This window comes from Phasianus colchicus, chromosome 1 (genome assembly GCF_987193195.1).
Source record: "Phasianus colchicus chromosome 1, bPhaCol1.hap1.1, whole genome shotgun sequence".
NCBI classification, from domain to species: domain Eukaryota; kingdom Metazoa; phylum Chordata; class Aves; order Galliformes; family Phasianidae; genus Phasianus; species Phasianus colchicus.
The window spans coordinates 47,216,844-47,223,423 of record NC_143436.1 but is presented as its reverse complement, the minus strand read 5'-3'; the positions used below and the strand labels follow the sequence as shown (position 1 = coordinate 47,223,423).

Sequence of the window (6,580 nt, the reverse complement as noted above, 5' to 3'; positions counted from 1 at the left end):
TCGCAAAGAGGTCCATTTCCAGGCCATTTTTAGAGCAAAGTCGTAGATGCACACAGGTGTGGGTTTTTTTTACTTGTTTATTGGCTTGCCTTTTTTGTTTTTAAGGGGAATGTCACTGTTTTATTTTTCATGGGTATTGCACCACAGAGACCAAAAGTATATGGGCTTCACCACTGTGCCTTCATTTGTAAGTTCTCCTATGGCTCAGTATATGACTGTTCTTTACTACACTGGCTTATGCAGCTTTTTCCTTTTCAATTTTCTTAGCATTAGTTCCTACTGTACAGCTCAAGACTAAAAATAAAGGATAAAATGACAATAAAGGCTCCCAGGGAAAAACAAAAGGGAGGAAACATGAAAAGGACTTGAGAAGAAAAGGGTACAAAAGCACAAAGTACAAAGGAGCCTAGAGTTGAAAAGATTATAGAATTATGGAAAAAAAAGTGCTAATGTAATCTTAAAAAAAAAAAGATAGAAATAATTCAAATGAAAAGCCATCAAAAGGAAGATAAAAAGGAGGAACATTTAAGAAAAAACGGAGATATTTTTAGACAGCCTGCTTAACCTGAGGGGACAGCCTTCAGGAAAGCCAGATGTAGTTTACTGAAATTATTATCCTAATAAAATGTGTAACAGAACACAGAGCACCATAACAACACTTCTAATGGCAAACACAAAACCATGTTCTCCCTCTCCTTCCATAATGCCTTTATTCTGAATAGATCATGAGCACAGCTTTCACACCAGATGCCGGCATTCCCAGTTTGTTAATTCTCTGGGGAAATAATGTCCGCATGGCTTGTCTTTATTTTCCTATAATGGACACTGAAAACTTGAAAATTCCCACCTAAAAAAGGTGCTTATTATTTTGGGACCTGCCATCACTGAAGGGGGAACCTGCTATGAACCAGCAAGCCCCAGTGGGTAAACTAGTGACCTGGTGGTTTTGGCCAAAAGGAGCGATGCAGGCAGCCCTGCCAGATGCTTCTAATAGGGAGGGGGCTGACAAACAGTGTCCTCTTGGCAAGAGAGGGTCCCATCTCTGTGCCTGCTGGTACCCCAGGGGGTGAAGGCATCTCAGTGCTGGGTGGGCAGGTATGTGGCTGGTACAGAGTGTTCCCTAAGTCTTTTGGGCAGAGAGATGGGGATGTGGCCCTGTAGGATGGAAGCAGTGTTGCCAAGCTCTGCCTGCCCCTTCCAGTTGTCATACCCAACAGCTTTAATTACTTATGTGGTGCTCTTAGCAGGGTTAAAATCAGATAGCCACTCTGGTCAGTTCAGCTAGCTAAAATGGCTGTCATTAATTTTCTACACAATCTCTTGTTATAGTGCTATATTTAGAGCTCAAAAGTCTTTCTTTTTTTTTTTTTTCCCCCCCTCTCATTCTGAGTCTTATTTACAGCAACATCTACCTTTCCTAAAATTATCACATTTTGATTGGAATTTGTTATATTTTTTCTCATTTCAGAAATAGCCTGTTTTGAAACAACTTTAAAAAAAGCGTTAGTCTTGTGTCTAATATCATTTAATGTAAAAAGATAAAAGAGTGAGGATTCTCACTGGTAAAGACAGTCTGCATATCCCACTTCATTTCACCGGTGCCCAGGTATAAATCAGTTGAAAAGGAAGTTAGATAGGTAAGCAAAAGAAACATTCATCAAAGACTATGAAACACAAAGGTGCAAAATTAGTCTTTGTCTTAAAAAACCAGTAAGCTAAGTCTCTGGGACTACTGGAAAATGAAATACCACTCGGTTCTTAGTTTGCTTTTATTCTTGTGTTTGACCTATGGAGCTGGTCTAGATGAATCACTGGAGATGGCTTGACCATTTTTATGTTATAAAACCAGAGCACAAAGAACCCAAAATACCTTTTTAATGTATGTGTCATATGCAGATTTCTTTGGTATGAGTTGCATCAGAAACCAAGTGCCAAATGTCACTGCTTGACACACCATCAAAGGGAGCGAATGTGGAATCTATGCTCTACCTTGCAACACACAGCATTGTCTAGGCTGGGAAAAACATGGGCAATGGTGAAATGGAGAAACTCCTCATTAAGTCTTAACCTAACAACAGCTAACCTAATCATTCCTGGACGTGGATAAGGGGGAAAGCAAGGTTGAACCTAGGCAGCAGGGAAATTAAAGGTAAAAAACAGACCACAGCCAAGCTGTCTTTGACATTTCTGATGTGCAAACCGCTGTCAGTTCTGCACCTGGCAGTCTGCACAGCCAAGAGTAGGCACAAAACTTCATTTCTACCCATGGTCTGATGTGGATGGTAGGCTGTCTCTCTGCCAAATCCAAGTCAGTTAGTCCCGAGAATGCCATTACTCCCTCACAGGGATGGCCTCAAATGTCTGACCTTGTCTTCATTCTCCTCTCACTGTCCCTAACAAAGTAAAAAGCATTTGGACACCAATTTGCTAAGTCCAAATGGATTTCCCTGCAGTAGGAATTCTCCCATTTATGGCTAGTTTTAATTACTTGTTTCACATTTTTATATACATGGCATGTTTGTTGAGGAAATGCAAGTGCCAAGGAAGCAAGAATAGAATAGGTGGAGCACAAATCAATCTTCCATGGGCAGAACAGCCCTCAAAACCATTTCATCTGTTTACAGAACTTCACTGGTTTATCTCATTTAGGCTCAGCTTACTAGGAAGCAACAGTCTGTCATGCGTGCTTCCTGTAACCGAGATGTGCAATCAAACTGGAGCAGTAATGAAGACAAATCACACAAGAACATTCTGCACAGCCCATGAGTTGATGTATATTTGAATAACATAGCTTATCAAATCTGCTTGAGAAAATCAGAGGTGGTTTGTGAAATGCTCAGGAATAGAAAAATATTCTGCTGGAAAAATCTTGTTGCTGATCGCAGAAAGATCTTGTTAAGCTATCCTGCAATAAGTGGACCAAACGTGATGGAGAAGGCAATTTTTTCCAAGAAAGAGCTGCCCTTCAGTAGCAGAGAAATTAAGTATCACAGAATGAATGCAATGAGAAGGTGTTGGCTAGTCTTCATATTCAGGCCTCCAAATCTAGGACTCCAGCTATACATGTGAGCCTGTAGGACTGCAGCTCCTTCAGTTAAAAAAGATAGTTCTGTCTAATGGTATTAGTACAATGAATCTGTGGAAATGAAAATACATGAAGCATTTCCCAAATGTCCATACATATGGTTAATCTTAACTTAAAAGCTGAGTGCGTTACTATGACCTCTCTGTTCCCCACCCACCCCCTTTCCCTGTTTCCAGTGCTTTTGCACCTTCATTTGAACACATCTTAATGTTTGCTCCATTCTTCTTTAACAACATATTCTTCTTTATGTAAGAAGTCTGAAAGTAAACTCCCCTGTGAAGGATGGTGTCAGTATTCCCCTCCACAACCTTCTTGTCTTTAAACAGTAAAATTGTTGACACATGGCTCAGAATATGAATATTTGATCAAAATGAACCTTCACTGATTCCAGAATTTTCACGTCCCCAAGCGTCTTTTTGGCAGATGGCCAGTAATCATCTACATTTTTTTCCATTTGGATCCACCTTGTTTCAGGTTTAATGCCCTTAGAATAGAACAACCATTATGGAAATTAGTTCGCAGCTGCTGTACATCAATGTTTAGAAAATTAATATTACCCACATTACACAGCACAGAAGCTGAATTTTAATGAAGCATGGAAACTATAAGCAAATTGACCTTTAACCTCATCAGAGAAATAGTCAAACACAACTTTGTCTGAGAAAACTTATAATTTCCAACAGAATTCTCTGGACACAATAGTAGAACTATAGTTTTTATCATTATAATAAAAGGAATGAAATGCTTCATCAGATTACAGAAGGCAGAAGAATCTAAACTGTTATGTTTTCTTACTGCTAAGCTTTAGAAATATTTTCTCTTAGACATATGACAATGGAAATTACAATGCTCGTAATAATAGACCTAACACATGAAGAGAAGTGATGAAATATATGCTGGGAAGAAAACTGATCTAACCAGTCAGCTGAGATTTTCACTGGCTTAGAAGCTGTTCCCAGCCCATACTGAGAAGGCAACAGCACCAGTCCCTTGCTGCTTTTTGGCTGCTGGCTTCTTTGCTTTTCTATTCTTCATCACTGTTTTCTTTTCCTTTTTATTAAACTATCCAAAATGTTCAAGTCAGACCTCTTTAATTTGAATAATGTATCTTCTGTTATATTTTAAAAGAGTTATAACTGCATCATAGAAATAACAGAAGGTGTAAATTTATTATCTTCAAGCAATGTATCATGGACATTTTAATTTCAGCTAGAAGCATTTGGTTAATGTATTTTTCTTTCCCTTAAAAGAAAAAAATAATTTGAGAAACCCACTTAGGAAAACTTGCAGGGTGTCATTCTGCACAGACTTTCTAAAACAATTTTGTAGCCTTATTAAAACACCCTCCTAGTGTGTGTTTCTGCGTCTGTTTCTGCAGGGTTGGGCTTTTTGTAAACATGTGTCAAAACTGCCAGTATAAATTTACCTTGAAGGTACATCCATTGTATAAATGGCAGGTAGTACAAGAAAGTCTTCCGATGGAAAACTGCACAGATTCTAAGAGAGCCATTTACCAGTGTTCAAAGTTAGAGGAACAGGTCTGAATGCTATAGCAGCCACATTTAGTTTTAATTCACACTTAGTTGGCAATAAAACAGCTCTAAAATTCTCAAAAATTAGTAGATTTTTTTCTTTTTTTAAAAGTTGACTGGAAGACATTACAAGACTCAAATAACTAAAATAAACCGACTCACCTGGCCGCAGCATGAATCCAGCTCCATGCAAAAGGATTAAAATTAACAGGGCTTTGGAGGAAGGAGAAATTCTGCTTCTCATTTCCTTCAGACAAAATGCAGATTAGAAAACTGCAACGGAACAGAATGGGCAATAAAATTACTTAAAGGTCATCACATGTTGCAATAAACTGTAACCTAATTTATTCTTTTAATGCTGACATGAAGCTGCCGAAACTAGAAAAGCAAGTAACTTTTTCAATTAATGTCAAAATCTCCCATTTTATTTTATAGGTTGTTTTACCCATTCTAAGTTAAAATGATGCTATATTATGGCATCATTTTATGAGCCCAAGGAGACATTTTGACATTTACCATAATCTCAGAGAAAGTCAGAAGCGAAACAGTTACGAAGGATACACCGAATAAAACACCCCGAAACAAAATGTAAGAAACATTACTTTATAAATAGGAGTGGTGATTAAAGTATTGTTTTCCCCCATTTCAAATGCAGGGGCTGTATTTACCCGCACCTTCTTAATACTCTCTGACACTGCCTTTGAAATAAAAGGCAAGCATCTTGCAAGAGAGACCTTTTAAAAGCAATAAAAATCCTTCCTCAGCCTTCATTTTTGTCTCGTTATTTTACCTGCAACCATCTGACAACAGTTCAATGCAGGGGTATTATGGTTTTAAACTGCAATTTACAGACAGCCTCCGTTCCTTCCCGGAGCACTGCAAGGAAAGAGACGAGACAGAAAGGCTTGAATGGTTAGTTACACTTCAGAGCCAGTTCCTCCCAGCCCTTTTGCAGCCAGGTGCTTGAGCGGCTGTGATTTTCTCCTCTTGCCTTCTAAAGGGCATTGCCTGTCCTGTCAGAGAGCTGAGGTGGCTGTAACTCTAGGAGGACACCCTCTGTTGCAGGCAGGGTTTGGAGGTGCAGACAAATGGCTACGGCTGTGGCTGTGGCCCTGGTGCAGCCCAGCACCCTGGGCTAAGCCTGGTGGGGTGCTGCTGTCTGTGAAGCTTATCTCCTGAAAGAGGAGGACAAGGGAGGCTGTATTTCATTAACTGTTAATTGCGAGCTGCTGGCATGGTGTCGGATCTCTTTATTGTATCAGCAGCTGCTTCCAGGGATGTGGGAGCAGTTCAGAGTTGACTAAGAGTAAACTTGACTCTTGGCTGCCAATGGAGGTGATGCATTTAAAACACAGGATGTTTGTGTGGAAGCAGTTAAGCAGAAAGGTGCATGGAAAGGTGCAAGTTAAGGCCAGTGTTCATGTTTCCTGAGGGGCCATGGATGTCAGTGTCTGTTTTCTGTTATGCCTGGAGTCAACAAGTGTGTCAAAATGGCTCTGCTAAAGGTTTGAGCTTTCCCTGCTGTGGGAGTGGGAAGTTCTGGGAGATGTGCAGGTGGTGGTGGGCACAGCCTGGCTCTAGGGACAGTTTCTTTTTCGGGGGCTCAATGGTGCTAAGTTCTTGCAGAATAAAGGAGCAGGCTAAGGGAGTGCCATCACACCTTCAAGATTTGAGGCTTGAACTCAAGTCAGTCAGGCAGAAAGAAATGCCTCAACCATCTCTAGCATCACAGGAAGGATATTTGGCCACTCAGTGATGGAAGCAGAACGAGGTGGAGAACCATCATCTCCCCATGCTGTGTTTCCTTTTGGGGTTTGACATGGTGAGAGAACCCAGTCCATGATATGGCACCCAGGTGGCAGCTGGTGTGGAGCAACTTGTCGAGCTGTCAGCAGCAATTTCCTTGGGGGACATAGACACTGCCAAGCAATAGGGAGTGTGGCAAAACCTGCATTTTAGACAA

The 6,580-nt window shown here is 40.3% G+C and overlaps 1 long non-coding RNA gene across 1 annotated transcript; it reads right to left on the bottom strand.

The window, feature by feature from the left end:
* Positions 1-1,667: 1,667 nt before the first annotated feature.
* Positions 1,668-5,819, bottom strand: LOC116233245 (uncharacterized). The gene is made up of 4 exons (XR_004167939.2): positions 5,609-5,819; positions 5,408-5,493; positions 4,780-4,890; positions 1,668-3,569 (listed from the first exon to the last, which is right to left on the bottom strand). It is a non-coding gene; the product is annotated as an uncharacterized LOC116233245 (long non-coding RNA).
* Between the last annotated feature and the right edge of the window lie 761 nt (positions 5,820-6,580).